Source organism: Sphaerodactylus townsendi, linkage group LG02 (genome assembly GCF_021028975.2).
Source record: "Sphaerodactylus townsendi isolate TG3544 linkage group LG02, MPM_Stown_v2.3, whole genome shotgun sequence".
Classification (NCBI taxonomy): domain Eukaryota; kingdom Metazoa; phylum Chordata; class Lepidosauria; order Squamata; family Sphaerodactylidae; genus Sphaerodactylus; species Sphaerodactylus townsendi.
In genome coordinates, this window is record NC_059426.1 from 111,839,649 (window position 1) to 111,865,043 (window position 25,395).

Consider the following 25,395-nt stretch of genomic DNA (forward strand, 5'->3'; position numbering starts at 1 on the left):
GCCCCCCGGCCCTGCGCGCCTGCTTGAGCATCGCAGGGCAGGGGGGCATGACCCCAGGCCTCAGCGACACGCCGGAGGGCCAGGGACCAGATAAGTGACAGGTGGGAGTGGGGGGGAAGGCGCCTTGGAGCCGCTGCCGTTCGCACAGCAGCGGCTCCAAGCTGGCATTTCCCAACTACCTTGCTCCCCGAGCAAGGTTGGGAAATGCTGGCTTCGTGCCAGTCGGGCGACGTGAGGGTGGCGCGGCTGCGAAGCAGCTGCGCCCGCTGTGCGAATGGCTCCCTGGGGTCAGCGTTTTTGCCATCCCCAGGGCCCCATAAAACGCCCGTGCGGAAAGGGCCATAGAGAGAGCATAAAAGAAATCTGGTGGAAGGGAAAGAACCAAAAGGATACAGTCAAACTGTATAGGAATGACAAGGAAAGGTATACTGAAGGACATAGGCCATCAAGGCAGGCATAGTGTATAATAATCTAAAAATCTTTAAAGGGTCTTCACAGAATTGCTGTAGGTGACATTACCAGGCCCCCCAAATAATTTAGTACTGGGAGTGTTCTATTGGCCCGCTGACCAGAAGGCTTAGGGTGATCTTGAGACACAGTTGTCATAATGGGTGACTCTACCCTAATATTGACTGGATACATGCATATTCTAGTCATGCCAAAGAAGTAGAATTTCTAGATACCTTAAATGACTGGGCCTCAGAACAGCTGGTCATGGCACTAACCAGAGAAGGTGATGCTGGACTTTGTCCTCAGTGGTGAGATATGGATACAGTTGAACTAATTGGAAACAGTCATAACAATGGTATCAAATTCAGTTTACAAGCATGTGGGAAAGTGCCAGGGAACTCTATCACAGTCATATTTGACTTCAAAAGAGGAAACTTCTCTAAAATGAGAACGGGTTAAAAAAAGAAAGTTAAGAGGAACAGTCAAGAGGGTCAAATCACTTGAAACCTTAATAATAGAGGTTTAGTTAGAGCATACACCTTAGGTTGGGAAAAATAGCACAAAGTTTAAGAGGTCACCAGCATGACTAACAAGTAGGGTGAGGGAAGCTGTGAGAGTGAAAAAAGCCTCTTTTAGAATCTGAAAGGCTTCCTCAAATGGGGCTAATAAAAACCAACACAAACTTGCACAAAGGAAATGCAAGCAGATAGTTAGGGATGCAAAACAGGATTTTGAGAAATGTATCAATAAAAGCATAAAGATCAACAAGAAAGAATTCTTCAAGTACAAGAATTCTTTTAAATGTGGCTAGAAAAGTAGTCAGACCACTGGATGACAGTGAAATTAAAGAAATACTAAAGGAGGGCAAGGCAATTGTTGAAAAGGCCGCTCCTGAGACTGGAGAAGGAGAACAATTTGCCACAATAGCAGAATGATGAACCTAATAACAGGATGCTGCTTTCTTTGTGATGGCTATGGGGAGGGGGGTTGAGTCTTTATATGAGCAGACCTGATCCCCACCCCTCCTCTTTTTGACTGGTATTCTACCAGTTTTGTAATGCCTAGTCATTGACATTTGTATTTGATAATTGTAATGCTTAGTCATTGATATTTGTAATGCCTAGTCATTGATAACCCTAATGCCTAGTCATTGATATTCAATTTTGGCAGTAGCATTGCAAGTCAAGTTTCTAGACTGTTACACAATACAGTTTAGGTGAACACCTTGGGGCATCATTTGTATGGTGAAGAATTCTAACCCACAGAGCAGGCCTAGGACCTTGCTGCCTGCATAGACCTGTGAAGCCCTTGAGTGGTGTTTTTGTTCTTGACCAATAGACCCTGCAATCAAGGGGACAGGAAGTTACACATTGCCCTCAAGCATCATGAAGGCTTGGCAACAAGGAGCCTGAGCTTTATGTATGTGACTTCTCAAGGCTTAGAGCCAAAGTGATTTCACCCATAAACTCAGAGATGCGCAAACAAGAGAAGCCCTGATTCTTCCTCATCCCCCAATGGTCCACAGTGCAAATGGGTTTGGAATGAGGTTTCATTGCAGATCCCTTTTGATCAATGTAAATAGACTTGGTGATTTGGATATCTGAATCATCTAAAATGGCCGAATCACAGCCTACTCGGGCATGTTTGGCTTGTATCTATTCAGGATTCGGTGGCATGTGGTGGCTGTAGAGGAAAAAAACCAGAGAATCCTCCTACCCCCATGTTTCTGTTGCTGTGGTGTAGTGCTGTGTGGGTTTTTATTGGTAGGAGACTCAGGGCTGGCAAACGTGCTCCCTGGCATGATGTGCATAGTTCATTAGGTGTTGTTATTATAGAGTGGCTTCATTTTAAGAGGTGGGGAATTTCGGGGGGGGGGGGGAATGTAACAAAACCAAACAGTGGGGAGGGTAGGATTCCCTTTTCACAATTTCCAAACCCAGTGAGTTATTATCTCAATAATTATTCCGTATTGACTTTAAGAACCTCCCTCAAAATCAGCACCAGAGCCTGTATTGCCTCACAGCTCCACAACAAAAGATTTTATTTAAAATAAACAGTAACATCAAACATTTGTTTGGTAGAGTTGAGGAACACATAAACAAAAAAAGTATGTATAGTCACTCAGACTGTTGCTTGGGCTCTCAAATGGTCCTATGATTAACAGTGAGTTGTTTGGGTCCCTGCCTAGAATCCCCGTGTCTACTGGCTTAAACTAAGAAGGGTTTCAGCACTCTCTTCTGGAAGCTGGTATTCCACTTCAAACTGACCAGTCTCCCTCAGGCACTTCCCTGCAGCCATATCTAGGAGACCCCCTCTTAAGAAAGAGTGAACAAGCCCCAACGACACGTTCCTAACGTCACCCTAATTTTATATATTCAGTAGCCCTGATAAGTTTTCAGGCTCAGAGCCCTTTTCTGAAGTCTCCCTCACTCCAACTTTCCCCAGAGAAACCCCCCCCCCCCCCCACAGGACTCCAGCTGCCTCTTTTTCTCCTCTCAGGCAATTCCCCCCCCCCATCCAATTAGGACTGGGCAGGACTTAACTCTTTCCATGCTGCCTGTCACTGGAAACCACCTCCCCTATGGGTATTTGTTACAAGGGTTCTGTGCGGTGCACATTAAGAACTGTTTTCTCCCTTCTCCTTTTGGAGTGCTATCCAAATTGTGGCCCCAATGTGCATAGGCAAAAGATCCCAAAATTAATTGCCCAGGTGATATGCTTTGGGTATTATGCATATAAAGGATACTTTGTGTGTTATAGCCCCTCTCTGCATGGGTACCTATTTGGGTAATACTCCCTAGGCCAGGGGTCTCCAACTTAATACCTGCATAGGATGTTGTGCCTGCTGACCCCTTTCTTGGTGCCTACCAAGTGGTTTTAAAAAGTGGGCAGGTCAAGGAAAGGATTATCCCCAGTAATGCTTCAGATTGCTCAATGGAGATTTGATTGGCTGTTCAGATTTGTTTTAAAAAACTGCTTTGGCAGCAGCTGCCACTACAGAACAACAATCTTAATTGGGAGCAGCAGTGGCGTAGTGGTTAAGACCATGTGCATTCTAATCTGGAGGAACCAGGTTTGATTCCCCGTTCTGCCGCCTGAGCTGTGGAGGGTTATCTGGGGAATTCAGATTAGCTGTGCACTCCCACACACGCCAGCTGGGTGACCTTGGGCTAGTCATAGTTCTTCTGAGCTCTCTCAGCCCCACCCACCTCACAGGGTGTTTGTTGTGAGGGGGGAAGGGCAAGGAGATTGTAAGCCCCTTTGAGTCTCCTACAGGAGAGAAAGAGGGATATAAATCCAACTCTTCTTCTTCTTCTTCATATGACTGAAGGCAAGCTGTAGCAGCCATTTTGTGGCTAACTCCTCCTGTAGCAACCATTTTGTGATTGCACAGAATTCCAGTGGTGCTGTCAGAATTCCAATGGTGCTGGTAGCTTAAAACTTACTGTACCCCAACCCTAGGAACAGTAAGGATTCCTGATCTAGGATTGGGTGCCTGTTGAACAGATCCATACTCATTTGGAGGGGGGTTGCAAGCTTCCCTTCCCACAGCAACCCTACAGTTCCCTCCTCCTGCAGTTGCTGGAGGTCCCAGTCCCTTAAAAGTCACATTTTAGAGAGATTGGGAGGTGGCTGTAGCTGCAAGGGGGAGGTGGGAAAGTGATACTCCATGGATAAAAATCCTACCACCCATAAATCTGTGTAAGATCTAAGCCCAACTTTTTTTCCAAGTCTTCAGTTATTGAAACGATAACCTTGGCTTCTCACAAAGAATCTCAATGAATATTTTTGCTGGAAAAAATGAGATTTTTTCCCCCTTGGTATTGTAGTTCCTTTCAGAAATTGGAGAATGCAATGAATGGAATGGATGATGAACTACTCTGCAGATATATCCTGAGAAAAGTTATGTGAATCAAGTGTATGGCAAGCAAAATTTTGTCCACAAAATCAGATGGCAGTAGTCGCTACAGATACTTTTGTTCTTTCAGAAGAAAGCCCAAGTGATAGCTCAGAAGAAATGTCTAGTTTTGAAATCACAGTTTTAAAATTTCAGCTAACTCAGAAGAATTAAGAGCAATACTTTCTTTGGTCTTGCTTGTACTTCATATCTATATACTGATGAAATCGTCTGAATAGCAATTCCACCTGAAATTTTAATTTTTTTACAGTTCCAATTCAGGAGAGGCAACTTTTGTACATTCCTGTTTTTTTGCCTATCACATACATGCAGCAGTATCACACCAGGAATAGCACTTTTATTTCATTATATTACTTGGCCTGAAATCTTGTCCTTTTGGGAACAGTCTTATGGCCTCATAAAACAGCATGGCACTTCTGAAATTGCTTAAATACAGTAAGTATTAAACCTACAAAATGCAGTACTAATTGAATTGCTAGATTGTAACATTTCCCATATAAGAGAAATAAAAATGCCATTCTTTTTAAGAATACTGTTCTCCCAAAAAACTTTGTGTGTGCATATGTATTCCTTCATAAGGGCAAAATGCAATAGCTAATCTTTATTTGTACTGGGAAATACTGCAAGTACTACAAGTGTAATCCCCTGAGTCGTGTCCTGATTAGTACTCCACTTCTACCTATTTTGTGTTAGTACTTTTAGATAAACAGTACTAAGTTTATTGTAATGCTGCTTAATGCTAAGAATGATCATTTGCACAAAAGTTTCACTATGCTACTTACATTACCATAATCTTATTCTTCCACATTCTTGGGGAAAAACTCTACTAATCATCATCTATATATTAATAGTGAAATGGGCCAAACCTCAGGATATTTAAATTTGGTGACTAGAACTGTGAATGGGCCAGACAAATCTTTATACAAACCTGAAAAGGCCCCAAATTTTGCAGAAATATATGAAATCTAAAAAATATATATTGGGGTGTTAAAAACCCAAAAATGCTATAAGGAGGTCCTATAGTTTTACGCAACGGATTCCCTTGGTGGCTGTTAATAGGTATTCAAAGTATTACAGGCTGCTTTTCTGTAAATAAAAAGTCTAGGGGAGAGGGCAGAGTCCTTGTCAGGCCTATTTGGGACTTTCAGGAAGGAATAATTGTACCTCAGCCTGAATGGGGTTGCCAGCTCTAAATTGGGAAAATCTTGGAAATTTTTGCAGTGGAATCTAAAAAGGACAGGGTTTGCAGAGGGGAAAGGCCTCAAGTCAAATATAATACTGTAACATATACTGCTACTTAAGCTCATTCTGACCTTAGAATGTTGCAAGCCTAAAGGGTTAACAGAGACTGTGTAGCAAACCTGCAGCCTGATTGGTTAGAGAGAACTGCTGGGCATTCTCAATCTGAACACAGTTGGTGCTGGAGGGAGAACTGTTGGGAATGCCAGAGCGAGAGGGTTATTCAAATATACATCCATGCTCTGGAGGCTGAAGGCCAGTTCTGTGAGAGCTGAGCAATTCAGAGTAAGGGCCAATAAGGACAGATTTCTGTGATGGAATCTGCGCCAAGGTCATGTAGGTAACCATTACACAAAACCCCTAATTAAACACCTCCTTGATTTGGTTTAGCCTCTTTGAGAACAACTCACCCAGATATGGGGCAGTGAAGCTCCTGGGGGTGGTGGAAATGTAAATAGAGAAAGGATGAGGTTTTCTGGAGGGAAACTACAAGTCCTTCCCTGGTAAGCACTTTGTGACACAGATGTCTTACATAAAGGAGATAATCTGGTTAAATACCTGTGTCAGTTACTGAACTGAAGTGAAGGATTAAGTCTCATCACTGGAATTAGAGATTCTCAAAACAGTAAAAGAAACACCTCCTGAGGATAAGGATAGTTTGTCTAGGTGACTGTAAAAAACTGACACTGGAGTTAGTGTCCAGTGTTATCTTTGTAACAGCAGTTTTAAAATATTGAAACATCTTGTATCTTCTCTGAACCAGCTTCATGTGTGCTTATTAATGGGATTCTTGACTTAAAACCCTTCCTGATTTACTTCAGTTTCCTTGTAAATGGATAAGCATCTAAATTTTTATTTGAACTCTACATGCCTCTGGTGCCAATTTAATGTTTCTCTGACTTTCAGGAATGGATTACTGAGTGTCCACACAGATCTTCCTGAATGTAAAGTGCCCTAAGGTGGCATGGGGGGAGGGGTAACCTATCATAAGTGCTATAGAGTTCACCCTCCAAATCACTAATCAGGGGACATACCTTTGTTGTCTGGTGTTCAGTTGTAGTTTAGGAGGATCTCAGAGGTTGGCAGTTCCAGGCTTGCAAGCAACCTTTGTGACTTGATTCAGTCTGGCTTGCCTGGCCCAGCTAGGCCCAGATGTTTGCTATTGTTCAACAGCATGCATCCTATGAAAGCCAGTGTTAGAGCTTCAGAGTTGGTTTTGGGAGACCGAGGTTGCCAGGAGAAGGAAAATGGAAATAGTATAGGGAGGGGTTTAGAGGGAAAGTAAGGTGCTTCCCAACAAGTCCTTAAGGGTATTCTAACATACAAGTGGTTCTGGCTCCATGGCCAGCACCAAAAAAACTGGGCAAGAGTTTTCCTAGGGAGATGCTGTTGAGGTGGGGAGTTCATTTCATTTTCATTTTAACCTTTAATGGCATATAAGAGGTGGGGAGTTTAAAACTTCCAGCCTCCACCTGAAGGCTTGCAAGTGAAGGCTGTTGGGTAGTAAGCAGGAGCATACTGCCCATGGGGACATAGGGTAACCCATGTTCCTGGGCATACACAATTTCATCATGGGGGGGGGGCTGCCAGCCAGGTCCCTGCAGCCAAACTCTCTTGTGGCACAACAACCTGGCCAGAGCCTGGCAGCTCCCCCCATGCCATACACCACTCACCAGGGGAGGGCAGGAGTCAGCCTACAGGGAGGTCAGGGGGCGGGGCTCTGTGGTGGACATCCCAGGTAAGTGCTGCCAAGCCCTTCCCCCCCACCCCTGTGCCCAACCTCTCTTGTGGCATGATATCCTGTCAGGGCTCCCTTCACTGGGGGTGGGGGTGGGCTAGCTCCCACCCCCACCCCCAGGGAGGGCAGGAAACTACCTGTCACTGTGGCACCTGCCTGGGCTGCTGAGCCGCACCCCCTGGCCTCCTTGCAGGTTGACTCCTTGCAGGTTGACCCTGGGGAGGGCAGGAGCCAGCCTGCAAGGAAGCTGGGGGGCAGAGCTTGGCAGCACCCATTTGAGCCACCCCCCAATCCCAACCCTCCCTCAGCCTCCCTACTCCCTACTGGCTCCAGTAAGTGGGGTGCAAGGGGGACAGGAAGCTGGATGGGGAGGCACAGGGGGCAGTCATGCCCCTGGGCATCATTTAGGCTCAGTATAGTACTGGTGGTAAGGAGATAGGGTTGCCAACTTCAGGTTAAGAAATGCCTAGAACTCTGGAGGGTAGAGCCTGAGGAAGGTGAGGTTCAAAGAGGAAAGGAGCTTTGAAAGGATATAATGCCATAAACTCCACCCTCCAAAGCAGCATTTCTTCCAGGGGAACTGGGGTTTCTAACCTCTAGGAGAGAGGAGATCACACAGAATTATAACTGCTCTCCAGATGACAGAGATCAGTTCCCCTGGAGAAAATGGTTACTTTGAAGGGTGGACCCTATAGCATTATACCCTGCTGAGATCACTTCATTCACCAAAACCTTGCCCTCCCAGGGCTCCATCCCTATATCTCCAGGAATGTCCTAACCTGGAGCTGGCAACCTTTAAAGGCAAGTGAGGGAATTCAGCAGGTTATGATGCCATAGAGTCTACCTCCCAAAGAACCATTTTACCCAGGAGAACTGATTTCTTTTACCTGGAGATCAATTGTAATAGTGGGAAATTTCCAACCTCCACCTGAAGGCTGGCAACCCTCTGGGAAAGACATAGCGGGTCAAGCAAACAATGATGGGCAGCCAGTCCATGGAAAGATACAGGAGCCAGGAGAGGCTGGAATGTGTGGCAAGCAAGTGGTTCCAGGACAAAGGAAGAAGGGATCTCAAAGTGTCTGGGCCTAAAGACAGCCCCTTGCTGAATAGTTACAGGGCTAGATTGAAGGACATGGTGGAAGCACTGGGCACAAAAAAGTAGGAGGAGTACCAATCAGCCTAGCAGCATACACTGAGAGGTCTAGAAGGATTCCCAAGGAACCTGGCTACTGCTAGGTGGCTGATCTGAGGCCACCAGCAATAATTTCAGTGACTCAAAGAATTAGGGGAAAAATCAGGGGTTGGGAAATCTGGATTAAAGCTTCATTATCTGCAGGAGGACATTGTTTTACTATAATGGAGTATAAAACATTATTTTTTTTAAAAAATCTGCTTTCCTGCAGAAGCAAAAGTGCATTAAAGAACCACTTTTGAAAGTGCAGTGGTTGGTGAAAATGCAGTTTCCTGGCAGTCAGGAAATACATTTTCACTGCAATCCTAAGGAGAGTGACACCTTTCTAAGTCCACTGAACTCAAACACCTCAGAAGGATGTTTAGATTGCACTGCAATCTGTTTAGGAGTGCACTGCTAGACTGCAGTCCATTGGCTTGTTTGAGGTTAGATGAAGCACTCCAGAATTAGGGGGGGGAAGCAGCAAAAAATCTTCTGCCTTGCAGCAAAGATAGCAGGTCTTAGCTACCAAAGCTGCATCAAGGGTAGAGCCACAATACTAGTGGCTCAGTTGGTCCCAAACCTCCACAGAGCCTGTCACATCACACCATTCAAAGAAGGAAGGAATCTTCACACACTTTGCATGTTTTGCCAATGGCTCTTAGCACATGTGTAAGCTCCAGAGAGTGCAGTGATTTTTGTACTCATTTTAACAACAGGGAAAACTCCACTCATATTCTCACAGTATACACTGAGGTGAAATCTATTCACATGTGAGCCTTGGTCTAGTTAAACCAAATGGGAATGACTGAGGTGGTAAAATAGCAGTCTCTGAACCAATGGCTCTGGATGGCAGCTTCAATATGCATTCACAAAGACCAATTCACACATATGGCAGTTGAGGTGATAAAAGCATTCCAAGACCATTCCACATCAGACTACAGCCGAGGGAATTGCATGCCTGAATGACCTTCCATATACAAAAATTCCCTATGCATAAAAAAAACTAGATGAAAGCAAGAGAAATCTACACATTTTAAAATGTAGACCCCCATCTACCCACAGTTTAAGACAGTGTTCATTCACTTAAAATGGTACAATGGAAAACCTTATTCGTAAGTCTAAAAATCAAGAAAGAACAGATATGGATATCATATCACCTTTGCAGAAAAAAACTGCATGTATGAGAGAGATAGACAAGTTTTGGAAGGTTCCCCAGTAGTTTTTAATTTTAAAAAATTACCAGCACCAGACTAGCAAAAGGAAGCTGATCTTGAATGACAAAGCTCAGTTCATAGATGGAGCCAAGTACACCCAAGCCACCTAAGTGTCTAGCCTTCCAGAAACCATCCAAGCACTGCTTTCCCTTTGAACCTGCCTAAATGGAGGAGGGACTTCCTCAACCACACATGCATATTGGAAGCACTTCCCATTTCTCCCAAAAGGACACTCCATGAGGGGTCCTAGGAGCTCCCACAGCCAGGCACTGACCAAACTCAGATTTACTTTCCCTAGACCAATTTTAAGGAGGGCTCCATTCCAGTAGGTTGGTGGCTGGCTGACCTCCATTTTTGGAGCCTCATTTTGCAGCCTCATATTGTGAGGTTTCCCCTCATAGTTTTTTTTTTTAATTGCAGTGCTAGACCAGTCAAAGGATCATATTCAATTGTATAAATTACCAGGCTTTGCATTTTGTCGGTTAAATTTAGCAATAGGACATCATCAATGAGCACACTTCACAAAGTGTGTGTGTTTAGGTGTGTGAGTGTCCACAATCTATGGAGGAAGAGAAGCATTAGTTCTGTATCATGAAGGCAGGACTAGGTGGGTTGACCAGTTAGGGTTGCCTTTCAGTGGAATGATAGGCTATACATAGGGCTATTATGCATATGTGGTCTGCTCTGCAGTAAGTGCACATTTCTTTTGGGACTGATTTCAGGTTGTCCACAGGTTTTACTTGCCCTCACAGTCACAGTACTACAGATCTCAAAAGCCCCACAGTTTTGAAGAGTGGGCAAAGCTTGAATTTTCCCCTTGTTCCAAAGGGAAGGCAGAAGAGATGTCCCTGTGTTACACTTTCTTTAGATTTTTCTCACTCCTGCATGCCTTCCCACCTTCCCAAATCCAGAGTTCAACCCATTTCAGAGTGACCAAAGGGTTTTTTGTTCCATTTTAACACCAGTAATCTATCAGTTCAACAAAATATCTTGCAAATGAAGCCATGAAGCTTGGTAGTTGAGTGGGGAGTTCAGGGGCAGACCTGCCACCGGGATATGAGGTGTCCCATCAGATGGGTGCCATACATCTGATCACATGGAAGCACGGCAGACTGTGAGCTGGGCCGGGAGCCTGCCGCAGGGCTATGCAGCCACTGACCAGACAGGCCAGCCCTGCCTCATCCACCCGTCCATCCCTCGCATGCCTGGCTGCACACACCGGATAGCGCCCTGTCCCTCTGGCAATCAGATGATGTGTTCTGGCCATGTCCCTGTTCCACCACCAGATCTGGCCCCCTCCCCAGTCTGGAGCCCATGTCAGCAGCTCAGCCAGCCAGTGAAGTTGGGGGCGGGCCTCCTCCTACCTCCCCCCAAGCTGGAGGGGGTGGCCTGGGTGAGGGAGAGACCTCACTGCCACCCAGCCAGAAGGCTGCTGCCTCACCCAGAGGAAGGGTGTTGGGAAGATTTGCTGCCTGCAGATGGAATGCTGGCCCATCGTCACCCTTCATCCCTCCCTGCCTCCACCAGTGAGGGGAGGCAGCACAACATCCCCAGGTGTGTGTCTCCCTGGCAACAGAGGGCAAGAACATTGCCAGGTGAGGGGGCAGGGCCTGGGGGAGGTGAAGGCATGAGGGGAATCCAGGTGAGCTCTCCCCCACCCCAGCTCCGCCCCCCACTGCCCTCAACCCCACCCATGTCACCATGGATATGGGCAAGGTCTAGGGTGCCCACCTCCCCACCCAGCTGGGCTTGCAGCAGGCAGCCTGCAGTCTCTTCTGAACTCCCCTCCGGGCAGGCCAGAAGAGACTGCAGTCCCGGCCTCAGAGACCTTCTTTTATAAGCACTGAGGCTGGGGGGTGGGGCTTGGGGAGCAGGAAGGGGTGGGACTTCCTGCTCCCCAAGCCCCATCCCCCGGGCTCAGTGCTTATAAAATTAGGTCTCCGAGGCCGGGACTGCAGTCTCTTCTGGCCTGCCTGGAGGGGAGATCAGAAGAGACTGCAGGCTGCCTGCTAGGAGCCCAGCAGGCGGGGGGGAGGAAGGGAGGGGGAGTCCAGGGTGGGATTGAGGGTGCTTGGAGGCAGCAGGAAGTCCTGCTGTCTCGTCGTTTTTATGTGCCTCGAACTGGTTGAGGCATGTGAAAATGACGAGACAGCAGGACTTCCTGGTCATGTGGGGGGGCCGATTTTGTGCCCCCATGTGGCCAGAAGAGTGGCGCCTTGTCCCTAGGCAGATACGCCACTGCTGAATAAACTTAAGTATTTCCTCTTTTTCTTGTTTCATGCCCATGAGGGTCTTTGGGGGAAAAACAGCATATAAATGCACAAATAAACAAAATGTACTTCTGACTTACAATGTGGGGAGGAAACATCCCTAGCCTCTCTCCACTCTCTACCCTCTGTCCTAGTCTGAAGATTGGCAACCTCTGGCCCTGGAGAAAAATGCAGTTTTATGTTAATCCAATTAGTAACTATTAGTAACCATTAGCCTTTGGAACAGCTACAAAAATTTGACTAAGATACATTGAAGGTTTAGGTTTTTCACATTCCCTCTTTTAAGGGTGGAGTGCGACTTTTTAATTTATGCTATCTAACTTTCCTACAGTAAGATTGCATCACTGAGCTGTTCGGGAAATTACAATATTGATGACCATCAGGATTGCTGCCCTTACACTTTATAGTTTTTATCACGGATGACATCCATGACAGACCCTTAACTGGTTCATAAACTGGAGACATTGGTTACTGTAGGATCACAATAGCTAAAATTGTGGATTGGTGAAAACACATCTCAGGTTGCAGCCTTCTTAGGTGGATTCCACATGGTAGAAATGTAACAGGTTGACAAAGGGAAATACCACAGTTTGGGGAAGTACTTCGCACAGGTACCTTCCCCAAAGTAGGATTGGCCCATCATGTTTCCTTCAACTTGGGTTTTTCAAAAATCACTAAACTAGCAATCTTTTTACCTGAACCCTGGTTGAAGCCACTCCTGAGCAAACAGCATGGGCACCAAACACTTTATTTCTTGCGTCCAATGCATGTTTTTCCTGCCTGCCACCCATTTTCCCACCTTACCTCATTTCTATTTTGTTTCTGCTGAGCTGCCCGTCTGCGTGACTCATACCTCACCATTTCCCAAATGTCCCTCAAGCATGTCTTTTCTCCATGGCAGAGACGATGGGTGCCATTTTCCCCATATTTGGACAGGAACACATTCACAGCAAACAGAGCCATTGTGAGCCGTGGCCCTATTTCCTTTTTTATGCTAAAAATGAGTAGCTACTCAAATGCACACCCCTGGATGTGGAAGGGACATATTGCTTTGCTCCCTTTTTGGATTGATGTTATTATTTTGTATATCACAACATTAAGGGAGCAGTTGCATGCTTCATGTTTACATGTGTCATGGGTTCAATGCCCTAAACTTTTTTTTCATGCTGAAGAAATGGGAGGGGAGGGAAAAATCTTGCTTGGGCTCCTGGGGTTGCTGTAGGTTCTTCACCAACTGAAAGTGTTCTCTTAGCAGAGGGCAGGAACAGGTTGAATGGGGGCTGTGGTGACGGAACAGCCAATCAGAATGCAGGAAAAATGGGATGTTTGCGCCTGCATAGCTACGTATGCATTGAAAAAAATATATATCAGGTTCAAGTGAAGGGGCAGAAAGAAAACCGATTGTTTCCTCTGACCTCAGCTCAATTCCTTCACAGAAAATGGGCACCTATGGAAAGGAAAACAAACAGAAAAAAAACAGACCCAGATTCAAAAATAATGAATTCAATCCATTATTATTATGCTGTGTGGAATCCACCTTAGATACACATAAACCCCTGCAGGGATAAAGAACCCAAATTCAATCTTACAGAGTTATAAACCAAATGACCAGTCCTGCAAGGTAGGCTCACAGAACCATTAAGCCAGTTGGTAGTGTGTAGTCAAGGGGCCATCCCAGATTTAGAGTGCAGACAGCTGATAACAAGCAACAAGAAATTGTAATTAATAAAAAATGTATTAAAAGAGTACAAGAAAATATAAGCAGGTAAATGAAGCAAAGATGTGATAACAGCAAAGTAAACAAAACCTAATTCTAATAAGGAACTTGTCAGAGTATGGAAAAAATTAACTAGACATATTAAAGCCTAATGCATGACACAGCAAGATTTTGCTGAAGACCACAGCAGGAAGCTGCTGAAGGTCACTCAGTGCGTCACCATCCAGGTGCAGCATGAAATCATCTGACCTGTGATTGGTTGAGATATGTATATAGGTGTATCATAGAATGAGGACTGTGTTGGTGTTACTGGTGGTGCGTGTATTGGTGGAGAGAGAGTTTTTGTACAGCATTTATTTATTATTTAGGCTTATATACCACCCTATCTCAAAAGGGTTCAGGGCGGTGTTAGGATTGTTATCTTGTCTTTGTGTGCAACAAGATAAAACCTTCCTGCTTTAAAAAGGACATTGCTGTACATGTGCTTCTTCTGTCTACTGCTGGTTCCTGGCATTGCACACCCAGTTTTAAGGTGCTGGCGTTCTGCTGTCAGGTTATGGGCCCAGACTTCCACTAATCCTGTGAGTGTGAGGATGTCAGTGGAAGTCCAGAGAGATAATACAGAATGGCTCACTCCATGAGCAGCCTGCCTTTTGAGAGGCCCATCTCCAAGAACTACATGTCCTGGTGTGTTAAGTTGCAGAGCTACCTTATCAGAGAGGACCTCTGGTCTGTTATGCAAATTCCACCAGCTCCAGGAACAGCTGCTGAGATAAAGACTGATGAGAAGGCAAGAGCATCCATCATCCTAGCTGTGGACAACTCTCAGTTGATTTATCTGCGCAATGCAGCCTAGGCAGCAGACTGCTGGAAAGTACTTCAGGACCTTTACCAGATGTGCACAGCAAGTGCCAAAGTCATTTGACCAGTCGCCTTTACAATTTCAAGTTGAGAGCAAGAGAAAGCATCTCCAGTCATGTGCAGCAGCTACACACATTGTTTGTAGAACTGGAGGACAGAGGAATTTCTTTTCGGAGCACAAAGCCTACATCACGCTTTAATCACTAGATGACAGCTGGGACAATTTTCTATACAGCATGAAAGGCATGACATCAAGATTACTAGAGCTCCAGAGTCAACGTGAGTACTGTCAACAGGCTGAGAGTTGAGAGCACACTGCAGCCAAAGTACAGTACAGTACAGTAAACCTTTATTAGGCATAAATAATTCTACATACAGTATGTTCGTTTCATAAACAACAATACAACAAGGCATCCAATACACTAAGTTAGGATAAATTATACACAAACTTTCTGGAGACCTATTGTGATATCCATATGTTAATTAAAGCTGATATAAACAATTTCTCATGAGCCTCAGACATTAAATCAATGTAATTTAGATGATTTGATACATCGAGGGACACATTTTAGTACCGTCTTTGAGATATTACTTCCGCTAGATATGTAGCGACCCTAAAGGTTATCTCAGAAGATGCATCACTGAGTAAATACTTCACTACATAAGCCGAAGGCAAATTTGTTTTATCTTTGATAATCGGGGTTATATAGTGACTACGTAGTGCAGGGTGAAGCTGACATTCTAGGAGGATATGCTGTATTGTATCCACGGCATTTACAGAGCATGGGCATCGTCTGTCAGCAAATAAAACACCTTGAAATCTCCCGATTGTAACTTTGGAAGGAAAGGCATTTACTCTGGCAAGCATAAATGCTCTGCGACGAGATGGACTGTCAAGACTACAGAGGTATTTTGCTATCTTCCCATGTAGGATGGGTAGGTTTAGAAAGTCTGGAGAGCATACTGCAGGTTGTACTGGGTGAAGGGACTGAAATTCCATATCAGTCAGTCTTTGGCTGAGCAATCTAAATATATATTCCTCGCTAAGAGGTTCGAGAAATTCCAAAGAGAATCCTAGAGTTCTTATTTTGGATTCGATATGGAACAACCAGGATATGCTCAGTCGGTACAGCCAAAGTGAAACCTGATACAAAGAGCTCCGACTTTTGCTGTTAGGCACTGCTATCACTGTGGCTCAACAAACCATATATAAAAGCAAAGGAGCCGAGGACAGAGCCTTCCAGTTGTTTCTGCTCTCGCCAGAGGGCAGGGCAGAAGAGGCTGCTGGCTGCTGGCTGGGAGCCGGGAGGGGGGTGAGGCTTGGGGGTCCCACCCCCTGAGCCCCGCCTCCTGGTGTAGCGGGGAGCACCCAGAGAATGGCTGTCTCTGGGCGCCATTTTCCCACCATATGCCTCTGCAGGTATGCTAAGCTTTAAACCTTCAAGGGAACCATCCACAATGGATATTGCACAGCAATGACAGGGAAACACAAAAACACATGCAGCTTCACCAAGTCATGAAGATTCAATTGCCATTACTGCTCAGCTGCAATAGACCCCTCATGTGAAAACAAAAAAAAGGCATACCCCTTCACTACATGATAAGTGCTGCCCCCACTAGGGTTTTTATTAGAGAAACAGTTTTTTTAATTAGAGAAACAGAAAAATAAAGCACTGGAAACAAAAATCACAAAGGAAAAAATGGTGCAAAATACGAACATAGACTGTGAATCAAAGATTGCAAATAAGTAGTACATGCACAATAGGCAGAGAGAAAGAGAGTCTAAAACTGTCTTCCAACAATAACTCAAAAGGGGAATTAAACAAAACAGACTTAATGGCAATGCAAAATGTTGCATTGAGGAGGTATTGCTTATTTCCTCAAGCAGTTCATTTCAAAGAGCAGTTACCAAGGAATTACATTCCCAAACTGTTACTGTATGGACCTGCCTATCTGGGGACCCCATCAGAAGAGTCTGTTGGGTGAATCTTAAATGCAGTATATCTCTAAGCCTAAGTACAGTGTCATAGTTACATTCTGATCTTCCCCTATACATGCTAATTTTATAATGTGGAATTCTGTTTTGTGAGCAAGTACTGAACCAAACAATCCCATCTTCACCTGTTTCTGTGCATGTTGGAACAGTGAACTTTGAATTGGAAAGTGGATTGGACAGTGACGTAGGTATAGATTTTTATGGGGGGGTTGGGGGCAAGGCCACGCCCCCACCTGCCTCTGGGGGCGTGACCACGCCTCTTTAAGCCCCAGTCTAAGGGCTTATAAAAGCAACTCTCTGAGGCAAGGGATGGCAGACTCCCATGACCCCCCTGACCCACCTCCACCACCGGCTGGGCTCCCAGCTGGCAGCTAGCAATCCCTTCTCTCTCCCCTCCAGGCAGAGGGGTAGCTAGGGAAAATGGAGGTCAGTGCAAAAAGTGAGGTTTGCGCGCACACACACACACACACCGGGCAACTGCTGTGATGCTGGAATCCACCCCCAAACAGCATCACTTTCAATGGTGTTTAAATTAGGGAGCCCAGATTCTCCTTTTAAATCCACCTTAAAGGGAGAATCTGAGGTCCCCAGATAAAACAGTATTGAAAGTGATGCTGTTTTGGGGTGGATTATCCCCCACCCTGAAACAACATTTTTATTTATTTATTTATTTATTTATTAAACTTTTATACCGCCCCATCCTCTAGGGGCTCTGGGCGGTGTACAGCATAAAACATGGTAAAACAAGTCACTAAAATCTTTAAAACAGCGGTAACAAACATTAATAGTAATCCATAAAATAGCTTAAAACTCATAAAACAGCAAAAAACCATAATACATAATAAAAGGCGTCCGACCCTAATTTAAAACCTACCCCCATGAGGGGGGATGGCAGGACCCCTCAATATGAGGGGACCCTGATGTAACTGCCCTAGGGGCAGGGCAGTAAGGGGGCACCATATCAGCAGCTGGACACTCCAAAGGCCCGGTGGAACAACACAGTCTTACAGGCCCTGCGGAACTCACCCAGGTCCCGCAGGGCCCGGACAGCTGGAGGAAGGGTGTTCCACCAGGCCGGGGCCAGTGCCGTAAAGGTCCTGGCCCGCGTGGAGGCCAGCCGCATCATAGAGGGGCCGGGGGCCACCAGTAAGTCACTTTCAATGTTAAAACTGGGGACCTCAGGTTCTCTCTTTAAATCCATGCCAAAGGGGGTGGATTCAAAAAGAGAATCTGGGAAAATTTGGGGGGTGCCTGCTGTCAGTGCTACAATTGTTAAGCTTGCAGCACCAAACTTTCAGGGTATCTTTGGGAGACTGTCCTGATGATACCACCCATGTTTGGTGAGGTTTGGTTCAGGGGGTCCAAAATTATGGACTCTCAAAGGTTGTCCTATTAGCTCCCATTGGAAACAATGGGGGATGGAGGCACCCGCTTTGGAAATCAATAACTTTGTACCCCCTGGGCCAACCTTCACCAAACCGGGGGTGGTATCAGCAGCAGACTATCCTGGTGATACCACATAGGTTTAGTGAAGTTTGATTCAGGGGGTCCAAAGATATGGACCCTCAAATTAAGGCCTTACGCGGCCCGGGACCCTCGTACCTTCGGGACCGCATTACCCCATATGTCCCGGCTCGTCCTCTGCGATCAGCAGAGGCGAATCTACTGGAGATCCCTGGCCCCTTGATGACGCGGCTGGCCTCCACACGGGCCAGGGCCTTCACAGCCCTGGCACCGGCCTGGTGGAACACATTACCACCAGCTATTCGGGCCCTGCGGGACCTTGGAGAGTTCCGCAGGGCCTGTAAAACCGAATTATTCCACCGGGCCTTTGGAGAGTCCAGCCGCCGATAATGCCCCACCCGCCCTGTTAGTAGGGTCCCCTAACATCATTGGGACCCCTCCTCATTTTTGGAAGAGGGTGGTATATGGGTCTCGCGGGCCCTATTGTAGAATGTACCTGTTTTAAGATTTTTATGTTTTTTGTATGACTTTATGTTGTTCACCGCCCTGAGCCCTCCGGGGATAGGGCGGTATAGCAAGTTTAATAAATAATAATAATAATAATAAATAATAAACCCATCTCCTATTAGCTCCCATTGGAAACAATGGGGAATGGGGCACCCCTTTTGGGGGTGCATAACTTTGGACCCCCTGAACCAAACTTCACCAAACTTGGCTGGTAACATCAGGGGTTTTACCTGACAATAGCCTGAAATTCTGGTGCCACTAGCCTGAAAACTGCGCCCCCTGCAGGCCAAAAACCGAAAAATCACTTTAAAAATACAAAAACCCACAAACAGGGGGCGGAGCTTCAGACATGCAATGGGGGGTCTGAACCCGAGAACCCCCCCCTTACCTACATCCTTGGGATTGGAATATATATATTGAACAAAAGCTCTGAACCACAAAATTATAGAACATTGAATGTTGTCTTAGGGCCAGTTCCCCAAACTGAAAGCCTCCTTACTCTACAACTGAAATAGCATCAAAAAAGATGCCTTCAATTTAAGCAAAACAAACTTCACAGGTTGCTCCATACCAAATTTCCCCAACTCCCCCATCCTGATGCAGAAGGATAGAATTCATTTTCCAGGCTTCCTTCATAGCAAATAAAGAATACAATGTTCATTCTACATCATTTTCATCTTTCATCTTAATTATCATGGCGAAGAGTACAGAAATCATTATCTTTATGATGATGAACGTCCAATTAGCATTTACCATATAAATTTCAAATCATGAAGGGTGCTGTAATGGAGAAAGCAAATTCTTAATGGTCTTTTTCTCCTGGCTGAAAAATTGAGGTGCTTAGCAAAATGAAATTAAATCTGAGCCATTTTCAAACTCATTGAGAACTTTAATTACTTGATAACATATGAAAAAGAAAAGAAGCTGAAATTAAATCTTAAAAATGGACATATTCTAAAAACAATCCTCTTTCTATTTGAGTGCTCATATTTTTCTTGTCATTGAGCTAAACAGCTGTCTGGTGCCATACTCAATACATCCAAAATTATTGTGAAAACAGGGCAGAAGGTGTATTTTTACTAACTGAACTGTTTGGTGGACTGGGAAATAATTCCAAATAAACATTCTGCTTACTTACGTCTATAGTAGTTTAATTGGATCTCGTCAACCCCAATAAATGCAGTGTGTCTAAAAACATATGACCATTAGCATCATCTTCCTATTGCCATGCAACAAAGACAAACCCCTAGAAAGCATATTAGACCTTATTGTGTATTCTGGAGAACTAATTGACCATATCCTGTTCAGATCCATTAATGGATTCTCCTGAACTACTTTTCAATCAGTTTTTTTATAGTAGAATCTTGAACAATGTTACCTACAATCTTACAATCCCTAAATGCTCTGAGGTAATTCTGTACTGATTCTCCCCACTCTTGAGCTCAACTAATGGGGATGAAATAATACTTTGTTTCAATGTAGTACTTTAGAGCGGCTTCTTCACATACTATAATCTTAGCAAAACAGATCAATATCTATGTGATTATTCTTATAATTCACATGGAGGGGTGAGGCTAATAAGCAGATTGCCCTTAGACATCACCCAGTAGCTGTTTTGCAACACTGTATATCAAAAGGACAACTAGGTTCCACTAATGTCATGACCCAATCATGACATTTATTAGGGAACATAATTTATTAGGGAACATCTCTCACACTAAACAGTTACAATTCCTGTGCATATATGCCTCACAATGCAGCTTCATGAGTCTGTGTTGCTTTTATGCCTGGAGTCTGTTTCTGAAAGATACTTTTCAGTCACACAGAAGCGCAAATGAGTTGGATCCAATCTATTTTTCTGATAATGAAAAATATCATTTTCTCTCTTTGATGAACAGAAATTAGAATATGGGGCCTGTATGGTCTATGAGAATATGGGGCCTGTAGGGGACAAGAACTCTAGTAAGAAAAGGAATTGAGTGAGATTTGGTGAAAATGGCTGGCTAGATTCAACATAGTATCATTTTATAGAATTCACTTAGTGGTATAAATTTCAGTAGCCTGTCTGAAACTGCTGAATGACTGAACACTAGCTTTTTAGAAGCTGTATGGACACAGACACTCCAAGTGGGGAAACTGGGGAAATAACTCTCACACACAGAGAACAGTCAATTGTTCACGACTGTAAGAAAAAATTAAAATGACTTTGTGAATCTAATTTGAATAAGAGAAGAGATTTTAGTGAAAGTAAAGCTTTCATGAGAGGCTATTTTATACAAAACAATTTCGACTTAAGAAAAAGAGGCAAGAAAAATGCAGAATGCTTAGAGGAGATTAAAAAAGGGGATGGATTTTTTTAAAAAATCCAAGACTCAAGAGTATTTTGCAACAGATAAATATTTTACATCGGTAGATGTATATGTTAACAGTAATAGAAATAAAGAAAAAATGGAAATTTGCAAATCAAAAGACCTTTGAATTTGCAAACAAACCAGGGAAATGGTTGGGATATAAACTGAGAAAAGGAAAGGAAAGGAAATGATATTGAACTTTCAAGAAGGAATACTATTATAACAGACAATGTCTCAGTTAAAAATAATGTTATAATTATCATCAGAATCTATATAAAGGAAAAGAGATTCCATTAATAAAAAATAGAAGAATATCTTGGAAAACAAAATTTACCTAAGATTACAGAAGAAGAAAGGTGGGCTTTGAATGGTACAATAGCAATTTTATAAGTGGTAGAGGCTATACAAAACTAAATCAGGAAAGGCTCCAGGTCCAAATTCATATTGTGTTTGTGTTATAAGTGTTTTGATGACATTTTGCAAGCTTTACAAAAGGCAATGAACTCAGTTTTGCAAGGAGGAAAGATGCCAGAATCATAGAAAAAAGCTAGCATAACATTAATACTGAAAGAAGGGCAAGATTTATCTTTAACAAAAAAAAAAATTATAGACTGATATCACTATTGAAGAATGACTATAAATCAACTACAGTTCTAGTTGTCAGATTGAAACCAGTACTACAAAAGTTATTCATGAAGATCAAGGTGGATTTTTACCTAAAAATCAGTTAAAGGATCACATTGGAACTGAAGTGGATATTTTGGAATATTTAGAGAAGTGTAATGAAAAATAGACCTCTGATTTTTCTAGATACAAAGAAGGCATTTGATAATATGAACTGGTCTCTTATGTTTAAGGTTTTGGAAAATGTACTTGGCAGAAGGATGATCCTCATCTGGCACTATAACTACTTCACCACACTGGCTCCAATATAAAGAAGAATATCTGACTTACCAGTATTTCATTAGAGGCCCAAAACTATTTAACAGAAAGGCAGGATAGACAACTATAATAAATAGGAAGTATGAGACTAGTTCTGTGGCAATGTAAATCAAGATTTAATCAAAATCTGTACATCACCATAAAGTTTATTAAATAAAATTCTTAATAAGTCAATTGATGGGAAAAGGGGATCTTCAGCAATACATTGCAAATTCCACACAAGCCACTCATTTTAAAAATTCCAAAAGTTAAAAAAAATGAGAGCGACAATTTAAGGATTATTTATCGAAAAATCAACCAAAGGTAGCTTTATAAATCTAAATCTAAATGAGGAGCCACATGGCGTAGTGGTTAAGTGCTTGCACTGCCACTCACACGGTCAGGAGTTTAAGCCCCCTGTGGGTCAGATATCCTGGCAGCTGGCTCATGGTCAACTCAGCCATCCATCCATTCCTTGGTCGGTAAATGAGTACCTAGCACATAGCTAGGGGGTAAAGAATAGCCGGGGAAAGCAATGGCAAACTACCCCACAAAAATGGCTTACCTATGAAATCACTGCTTGCATTGGTACCCCAGGGTCGGATACGACTGAAGGGGAAACTTTACCTTTAAATCTAAATGATGCACCTAAAAAGTGCACCTGAATTTATGGCAAAGTAAAGTTTTACTACCACTGTGAATAAATAATGCTATAATCAAAGAATCAAATAGGAAAAGTGAAGAAGCATCTTGGTAAGTAGACATCTGCAGCAAGAATGACTGTTTGATTGTTTAACAAGTTCAGTTCATTAAGTTGTTGTAATGGTGATGGACAAGTTTCTTCAAACAGAGGCAGTTTGATGAGGAAGATTGTCTTTAGGTAACTGTCACACAGTTGACTGAAAGTGAAAAGCATGACTAATATATTTTCTAACAGATCTGCCTGTTCTGTAAACAAGACTTGCTCTTATACTGCAGTAGAAATAAATGTCCTCCCGCAAAAACAGGTGTTCATTCAAGGAAGTATGTGGAGCCTTTCACTGTGGTAGGTACCTTCAAGTGATTCTCAAACCTTTTTCAAGGAGCCACTTACCTCAGCTGCTACAGCTCTAAACAGGACAGAAGGAAACTTGTTCAGTTGGCTGGCTAAATTATCACTGGAGATTTTGGAAGACCACTGTTCTCCTTAAAATATATGAAAGCATTGACACCCAAAGAAAAGCTAAAATGCCAGTGTATTTAGTCTTTAGTAAAAAGAATTGCCTGAACATATTGTCAACTCTATTTGGAACTGTTGTTAAAGTTTAATAAAATGTTTTAGAAATGATTCCATGTGTCAGTGTGTATCAGCATTAATATGTTGTTACATAGCATTTCCTAAGATATGAATGGCTGGTACAATGGCAAGAATCCATACGAAAGTCCATACGAATCCATACGATAGTCGAAAGTTGAAAAAGTTAATCCATTAGATCCAAACCTAATTTTCTGCCCACAAAAAGACACTTTCAGTGATAAAGGCGTGTTGGGGGGGGGGGCAATTTTGTTCAGATTCCCTTCTCCCACTGTTGACTCACAGATCAATTTCAGCATTGTTCTTAGGGAAAATATTTTGGATGGTGCAGAGGACTACAGTGAGAGGGGGAAATGGAAAGGATGTGTTTTGCATGTGGTACTTCAGATTCCATCTTTTTAGGGTGTAGCATTGACACACTAGTACCCAAACCAGCAACTGTAATTTCAGAAGCTAGGTCTCAGAGACCATTCCTGATAGAAATCCAATAGCTGCAAAAGCTTACAACCTTCCCACCCCTGACAATTGTTATACACACCAAACACATGGGGTCAGGAGCATGCAACATTTTCAGTTCCATTCATATATGGCTGCTTAGCTATAGCTGAGTTACTCTGTGGCCCTTGCTCATATAGAATTGCTATGAACAGCAAAATACATTAAACGGGTGCATGTCAGAGGAAAACAGTCCATGGAAATGAGAAGTGATTCTCTTTTTCCCCATGTTCCTTAGTCAACATAACATGGTGCAATTAGTAGCAAGGTTTGATGTGGAGATCCCATAAAGGAATACTACTAAAAAGGCAAGTAATCATCCTGGGTCAGTATACATCTGCACCAGAGCTGCTCTGTTGCAGTTCATTTTATTATGGGGTTTTTTTAATGTCCCTTGTCCATTTATGCTTGTGCTATATTTGCAGGACATTAGTGCAGGGATCTGAAGAAAGTCTAAGAGGGAAAAACACAGTAATTGATGAAATATAGGATCTTGCAAGTAAATTTCTTCATGGGTAAACATGTCAGATCATTTGAAGGAATCTTCGAGTCTACCAATCAGCAAGTCAATTTAAATATAGGGATGCACGACAAACTGCTTCTTGACATAGCAAACCACTGAACATAAATGCAACAAAATTTACCTACAGTTAGAGGCAGCATGAGACCTGGTTCAGCTGTACTCTGCCAATTTTTGTAGTTTTTGCTTCAAAATGTTAGGAACACATTGAGCCCTTTATCAAATTCACCTCTTGAATTAAGCTGGAAGCTGTTGCTATTGCATTTGGAAGTGAATTTTTGCCTATTATAATTGTCATGGTCGACATAAAGAGTTCTCAGTGGCAGAGCTCTGTGTGATCAAGTTGCCTCTTAAACACTCAGTTGATGGTGGTCTCAACTTTGATTAGAAACTGTAAAAGTAAATGCCTTGAGGTTTGCTGTATTGATTCTAACAGGGCTACAGACACTTCTGTTATCAAATGTCAACACAACTGAATCTGAGAAGCAAGTAATTGCTCCAAGAATGAACATTCATGACCTTCAGAAATATATACGAAAGTGGGAATTAAAATAGAGTTGAGATGTCATCATATGTTTGACAATAGCTGTGTAAAAATATTTGTAACACAGAAATATCAAGAACAGGATTCACTTGTGAGGAATTATGGTCATGTGAATTCTTTCCTGCCCTGACATGGATGGCCTAGGCTGGCCGCATCTTGTCAGAAGCTAAATAGGGTTGGTCCTAGCTAGTGTTTGGATGGGAGACCACCGAAGAACACCAAGGTCACAATACATAGGGAGGCAACAGTAAACCAGTCTTGAATATATCTTGCCATGAAAACCCTACTGGGTCACTTTATACATGTACAAATTCATTCCTTCTTCTTGACATTTGGTTGTTTCTTATGTTTTTGCTGCTTTGCAATGCTAGCTTATGCACCTTATTGTTGCACCTTTAAAGGTAGCATCCAAAGCAAAGAAATCACCATTAAAGGTCTCTCTCATGCACACAGGGCCTTTCCACACTACAGGTTTATTCCAGAATAAATATTTGTGACTACTCCCTATTCTACAAGTTTTCCACACTATCAAGCCTCGTAACGTGGATCAGTTCGGTTCACTTTCTAATTTACTCTGCATATGACCGTTTACCTCACTTTTTCCCTGCCCCTGGATGTATGTACACTTTTTTCAAAAAAAACATAGTTTTACTCCAGATGTGCCAGGCTAGTGTGTTGTACCTTGGTGCTGCTCCACTTTCAACATGCCTGCCTAAGTGCT